We start from the raw sequence: 7,857 nt of genomic DNA on the forward strand, positions 1-7,857 counted from the left end.
CGTCCTCTGCGGGGCCCCGCACCGCGTCTGCTCCGAGCATCCCGCCTGCCCGTGCACTTGCCGGCTGCCCGGCCTTCCCACGCCTCGCCCTCCCCTCGCCCCTCTGCGCGCGCTCACCGGCCCCCTTCCCTGCAGGCTGCTTCGGTGGAGGCCGGTGGTGGTTATCGAACTCTGGTTCCTTGGGTCTAAACCCACCGCCCCCCACCCCCAAAGTGAGTCTGGACTCATGGACTCAGGCAGTGAGGAAGACTTAACAGGGCCAAACGCCACCGTAACTTGTTTGTTCAGGTTTGGTCTTGAATTTCCAATTAACCCTGAACTACCATGAAAGTCCCCAGGTAGATCAGGACAGTGAGGGACCGCAAGAATCGCCAGTGGCATCGCCAGTCGTTCCTGGGACCTTTCAACCCCTTTTTCTACTAAACGTCGTCGTTATTGTGACGTTAGCCACAAGGGGCAGAGGCGGTTGGACTGTTCTAGCTGTCTCTTGCAAAGTTTTTCTTTCTTGAGATGTTTCTATACTTAAAAAAGAAAAACAAACCCCCTTTTTACTATTAATTGGGCTGATAGACTCAAATGAAAGGAAAATGAAGAATGTTGGAAATCGATGCATTTAGGCCTGTTGCTGCAGGCGTGGGTATCTCGGGAAGGAAGTGGGCCCTGGCGTGTGGCGTCAAGTTAGACTGGTGGTGGGGGTACAGTAGCCTGGTAAACGTCCCAGCTAGAGGGGGAACATGCTTGTTTGCAAAGTGGTGAAACCTGTCGGCTTGGTGGGGTTAGGGTGCATGAAATGAGGTGTGTACCCGGGCTGTCACCCCGTAGCTGACAGCTTAAAAGCCACAGAAAATGGATCTCATTAATGTTGCTTAATTTCTCTAGAGTTATAGATACCCCATGCCCTGCTCCTGGTACACACCAGTGTGTCTTCCACGTTCAAAGAAGTTGGGATAGAACAGGTGATTCGGGTTCTAGTTGAACTTATGCTCAAACATTGTAGGGGAAATAAGCAAGAGGCCCGAGAGACACAGTCTGTTGGTTAGTCTTTGGCCGCTCTGTCTGACCCATGGGCCTGCCCTCTCTCCAGAGCATATGTTGACAGCAGTCTCCAAGCAAGTAGTTGGAAGCTGATCACAAATGGACGCCCATTCTCCGACTACGTTGACAGTTTGGGCATGCATTGCCCGGAGTCCTTTCTGTGGGGTCACTAGGTCCCTGTGGCTAGGTTACCTTTTTCAACCCCAAGTTACCTGGTGCAGCTAGTTTGGCTATTTCTGTTGTTAGAGATTTTTGTTATAGGGTGCTTGCCCTCACTAGGGAGACAGAGAGACAGAGAAATCACCCTCCAGGGTGGATGGCCGCATCGCAATCCCTTCTCTTGGGATTTTGGGACACGTGCACCTGCACACGGTGTGAGCTTCAAGCTGCCGGATCCTGGACTGACATCGTGCTGGGCTACATGGGAATCCAGTGCCTTAACTCCAAGAGCCTAAAACTTTTAAAGTGTGTGTGCTCTGTGACAGTGAGGTCTTTATTTTATTTTTTAAAGAGGTTTTTGCTATAGGGCATGTGTGCTCGCCAGACAGAGAGAGAGAGACAGAGAGATAGAGAGCGAGAAATCACCCCCCCAGGGGGGATGGCCACGCTGCAATCCCTTCTCTATTCTCTTGGGATCTTGGGCACGCACGCACACATGCCCGGCATGAGTTTAAGCCACCAGGTCTGGGACGCAAACTGCGGTCGACTACGTGGGAGTCCAGCAACATAGCCATTACACTAACTGCTGGTCCCAGACAGTGAGGTCTTTTGTAAACTAATATTAAGGTTAGAAAATGTCAAAATGAAAATGTCAGTGAGGCTTAAGATACTGATAATATGGTGTAACTTATAACGTCAATGTAGTAGTTAAAATACAAATGAAGAAATTCCTATCTATAATGATGTATCTTATAGTACAGCTTACAATTTGCTAAAAATTGTGTTTCATTAATTTTTTTTTTTTTGGAGAGATTTTCGCTATAGGGCGCATGCACTCGCCAGACAGACAGAGAGAGACATAGAGACAGAAAGTGAGAAATCACCCCCCAGGGGGGATGGTCACACCGCAATCCCTTCTCCTCCATTCTCCTCTCGGGATCTTGGGCACGCACGCACATGCGCCTGGCGTGAGTTTTTAGCCACCGGGTCCAGGATGTGAACCGCGGTCGACTACGTGGGAGTCCAGCGACATAGCCATTACGCTAACTGCTGGTTCCCAATGTTTCATTAATTTTTCAAACAGCATGGCAAGTTAGTTGTTACCCTCCTCTTCGTTGTAAGGATGAAAATGAACAACACTGTGATGACCGGTAGATGGTTTGCCTGAAGTCAGATACCCAGGATATGGCAAAGCCAGAACTAAGCCTCATTCTGCCTATTCCATGTCCTGGACTTTTTCCTTTTCGCTGTAAATTTTTTTTAATTTAATTTATTCATACATTTATTTTAATTTGACCAGAGACAGAGAGTGAGAGTGTGCATGAGACAGACAGAATGAAAGTGAGAAAGCAAGCTACCAGGTCTGGGACTTGAACCGTGGTAAGCCATGTGGGAGTATCCAGCACCTTAACCACCATGCCACCTGCTGGTCCTCTCACTGTAAAACATTTAAGTATTCTAAAATAATTGTTACTTTGGGTTGGTATGGAGCTTTTAGTCTTTAATTTTAAAATAGTTTTGAATGGCAAAAACTTTAAAATATTTAAATAGACTCCTAAAAAGCTTATGATTAATTTACCTTAGTATTTTAGTTTAGTTATTTTTTTTTAATGAGTCCTTTAACTTTCTTTGTCCTTTACCATCCCATTTCAATGAAACTATCTCTAGGGCCAAGCAGTTCTTGCCTTTAGATTGATATTAACATCATTTATGACGCTTAACTAGTTTGTTTATGGATTCGGGACCTTCCTGTACTTTAACCAGTGGGAAAATGTCATATGCTTGTTATCTGTTTTAACAAGGCATCTGATAAGAGTCTAAGGACAGCATAAGCCAGAGCGTTGCTTGCTGGACCGACGCCAGGCCAGGAGGATGTGTGGCATTCCTTGTCCTGAGTATGATTTTGATCAGTGATTGGAAGTAACAGAGATCAGCAAACTTCTACCAACATAGCAGTTACTGATAGAATGGCGGTTCCTGTGTCCGCAGTAGTTCTGTGCTCTTCAGGTGTATTAATTCGTAACCAGCACTCTTAAGAGAGTACTGTTTTTTCAGTGCATGTTATAAAAGCCAGAGATGTGAAGTGACTTCTTCATGGCCCCTGTTACTGTAGTCCAGAGCACTCCCTCCTGACAGAGAACAACGTTAGAACTCACAACGCGCTTCTAAAGTAAAAGAAACGTGCATTTATACGTTACATGGTGACTCCTGATGACTTATAAATACACAAACAAAATTACTTAAAAGTGGGGAAGGAAGGTGAGCGTTCTCTAAAGGTAGGGGACTCCGTGTGGTGGAGACTGGAATGAGAGTGCACAGGTGCACGTCGGATGCTCGGTGCAGGCAGCCTGCACATCCCATCGGAGCCTTAAAATAACTGAGCAGTTAACTTAAGAGAAACAGTCGCTGTGTCCATTGAGCTAAAACAGCTAGTTATTTGAACCAAGACAGAACTGACAGGTTACCCTGGCATGTTTGTTTGGAAAAGGGATGATACGCAGAACGTATAATAAAGCAATCAATTTCATAGGCATAGTTCTGATAACTTTCCCGAAGTCCACTTCAGTAAGGCAATAATTCTTACGGCAGGTGCTATCAGGATTGCTTAATATAGGTTGAAGACACTGATAATCCGGTTTAATTTTTACGTAATGAGAAAACAGGCATTTCCTGTGTTGTGATAGTTCTCCACAACTAAACTTTTTATAGATAGTAAGTGATGGGATGTTGGAGGTTACTTCTCCACCGGAGTTTAAAACGCAGCTCTTCTGTGTTTGCCATTTAACTCAGAGGTTCATCATTCATCAAATATTCAAGTGCCTATTGGGTGCTAGTGGAAATCAAGACCTCTGGGAATCAAATAAATGCATAAACAAAATTATAATAATGACCTATATCAAACGGCGCCCAGGTCACGTGTCCTGTCCCTACCTAGCTTCACACTCCAGTGGAAGAAACAATCGATTAAACAGAGTTTTTGTTTGTTTTGTTTTTAGAGAGATTTTTGTTTTAGGGCGTGTGTATTCGCCAGAGAGACAAACAGAAAGTGAGAAATCACCCCCCACGGGGACAGCTATGCCACAATCCCCTCTCCTCCATTCTCCCCTTGGGATTTTGGGCACACATGCACAGGTGCCTGGCGTAAGTTTTAAGCCTCCGGGTGCAGAACCCAAACCACGGTTAGCTACATGGGAGTCCGGCAGTGTAACCACTTTGCCATCTGCTGGTCCCTAAACAATTAGACAGTTCTAACAGACTGTATACATGCTTGAATGGGGAAAACTGAGAAGTTCCATTGAGACATGGAGCCATGCCCTGAATGTGGGGCCAGGGAAGACCTAGCACAGGACATATGGCACCTAATGTGCGCCCTGAAGGGTGACTAGCACTAGACCCCCGAGGCAGGGTTCAGTTCACCAAACTTGTGAGCACGTCTTTTTTCAGGGGAAGGAAATGTTCTATTTACTGGGTAAGATGTAATAAAGATAAGTAGTTCTCGTCTTAAACAGAGAAAGAGTTCATTTGATTTTTGAGAAGTCTTCAGAAGTTTACAGAAAATGTACATTATGACAAAGGTATGTACGGACTTCAAAATTTTTTATACCAAAATAAGTACATACTTGAATTCCATTTTTCCACAAACGTTTTGAAGTCCCCTATTATTTATTTGAAATGAACACCTGATGCAACTAAATCTGGAAAGGTTATTGTGTTTTCTTAATCCATGTCCAATTTCTGCTTTTTAAAGGACCTGTAATAACACGTGTGGTCAGAGTGACAGTTAATGAATTTTTCAAATGAATTTACTGAGGGCCTACCGTGTGTCAGACCCTGTCCTAGGCACATGAGGTTATATCCGAGAACAGAGGAAAGAGCTCTGCCTTCCTGGAGCTTAGATCGTTGGACTGCAGCATTGGGCGTGTGGAGGATAAGTTAGAATTAGCCATGGGAAGAAAGCGTGGCGTATTCACGGGAGCAGCACGGGCAGAGGTGCAGAGTGGGCTACAGTGTGAAAACTGAAGCTTGTCTAGGATGGGAACGTAACTAGAAGGCCACCACCTCTTCTAAGAGGTGACCTAAGAGAGAGTGAGGACCGCCCCACCCCCCACCCCGGGGATGGTCTCCAGCAAGAAAATGCACTCTATTGTGAAACCTTAAAAAAAAAAAAAAAAAAAAAGCTAATAATAGAATGTAATCACCAGTTATGAGTCAGTTAAGGAAAAATTATCTAAAAATCAGTTACTGGGCCAGCAGGTGAGTTTTTTTTTTTTTTTTTTGGAGAGATTTTCACTGTAGGGCGCGTGCGCTCACCAGACAGACAGAGAGAGACATAGAGACAGAAAGCGAGAAATCACCCCCCAGGGGGGATGGTCACGCCGCAATCCCTTCTCCTCCATTCTCCTCTCGGGATCTTGGGCACGCACGCACACGCGCCCGGCGTGAGTTTTAAGCCACCGGGTCCGGGACACAAACCGCGGTCGACTATGTGGGAGTCCAGCGACATAGCCATTACGCTAACTGCTGGTTCCCGAGCAGGTGAGATGTTGATTAAAGTGCTGGACTGTTACATGGCCGACCGTGATTCGACTCCTAAACCTGGTAGCTTGCTTTCTCTCTTTCTGCTCAAATTGAATAATAATAATTAATAAATAAAATGAAATAATTCTTTTAAAAAATCAGTTACTTTTATTTTAAAGGAGTTGAGGTGTGTGTAGCCTATTTTTTTCTGACTATAACTAGATAGTAGGACCAGTTTTTTTAAGGGCTTTTCTAGGTTATGATGATAATTCCAGGCCATCTTTAAATAAAAGAATGCACGTTTTCCAGCTGGGAGGTTATCTCACCCATCCAACAGTAGTGCTTATTAGGCAACAAGTTAGAGAAAGGGGGTATGCATACTCTGGCTTATTTTACAAGGTATTTCGGACTGATCTGGCTTTGTTCGAAACTGAATCATTTAGTATTCAGGGGATGATTGTAGGCTCCATGAGAACAACAGTGGTTCTGGGATAACTGGTAAACCATAACCCATAAGCCAAGTTGGTAACATTTAGTAGTAACTTCAAGGTTTGCACCTGGTGTTACAAAAGAAGTGCTCAAGTGTGGTATGGGAGAGACCAAGAGTGGTCTGAGAGTTTAGCCATTTCAGTATGTTAGTAATATGGCAGGACTCCTCAATAACTCATGCAGTAGTGGAGGGCTTCTTGTTTGGGGATCGTGTCAAAACTGAGAGGTGCCTCTTTTCTCTGCAATGGATTACTTGGTGCTGGGGGCTGTATTTTATGGAGGTACATTGAAATGCTGAGGCATGAAACAGAAGGGCACCTTGGTTGCTGAAAACACTTCCACGTGGAAGGAGGTGGAGAGTAGAGGAGACTTGGGGGTCCAGGAAATGGTCTTCGGCTATTTGAAGGGCTGTTCTTGGGACAAAGGAGTAAGCAGACTTGTTTTGCTCCAGAGAGCATGTCAAGGGCAGAGGGTAGAATTCCATGAGACTTATTTCATTTCTCAAAAAGGAAGTCTATGTTTGTTTTCATACAAGAAGCATTTTTATAAGAGGAGTGATTTATCTTTGAAAGTGTTTAAACATTGGCCCAGTGACCACGCGCCAGTGACATATTGCAGAAAGCACATCAGTACTAGCATCAAGGTTGAAATAAAAAACTTTTCAAATTTATTCTTATTGTTAAGAACCCCTGGATCCCTGACCTAGAAGAAATTCCATTGGACTAAGTAAGATAGTGGTTACTGGCGCACTTCATTCTTAAGGATTTTTAAGGAATAGTTAAGAACGGTTTGGATTCAGCATATCAGGTATATAAACATAACTTATAAAATGCTTGCATTATTTGTTCTTTTGAGGAGGTTAAATATGTTCATTGGTCCTTTTTTATTTTTTGAGAGATTTTTGCCATAAGGTGTGTGCACTCGCCAGAGGCAGAAAGAGAGAAATCAATTCCGGGGGGATGGCCACACCACAGTCCCTTCACTTTCCATCCTCCTCTCGGGATTTTGGACATGCATGCACACGAACCCAAAGTGAGTTTGAAGCCACCAGGTCCGGGACTAGAACCATAGTCTCACCTGAGATTCCAACTTTTTAACCACCATGCCACCTGCTGGCCCCCAGTAGTTCTTTTTATTGTGGTTTTCTCAGCACAGATTTAAAAACTAACAAATTGCAGATTTACTTCTGTCTGAGTAAGGCAAAATTTAAATTAAGGAAAAAGTTGATTGTGTTTTGAATTTTTACAATAAAGCAGATAGTATTGAAATGCCTTCTAAATTAAAATGTGAATGGTTTTTGGCTTGTCTGTCATTTTAGATTCTTAATTATTCACTCAGCAAGTGTCTAGTGAGTGTTTATCATCCCAGAGCTGTGTAACTTCTGGGAATACAACAGTGGAAGAAATCTTTGTCTTTTTGGAGCCCACAAAATAAATAAATTACACAGTATATTAAGTGATAGGTGCTAAACAAAAATAAAGTGGAGGTTAAAGGCAATTGGGTAAAGGTCTCAAGGCTATAGGGACTTGGTTTTTTTTTTTTTATTTGTTTGTTTGTTTTCTGAGATGGGAAACCATTAGGCTGTTCAGTACAGTTGCTGACAACATGGTCTGTGGTGTGTTTGTTTTTATAAATTATTTTACTTAGCTTTATTTA

Source organism: Tupaia chinensis, unplaced genomic scaffold (genome assembly GCF_000334495.1).
Source record: "Tupaia chinensis unplaced genomic scaffold, TupChi_1.0 Scaffold000426_1, whole genome shotgun sequence".
Taxonomy (NCBI): domain Eukaryota; kingdom Metazoa; phylum Chordata; class Mammalia; order Scandentia; family Tupaiidae; genus Tupaia; species Tupaia belangeri.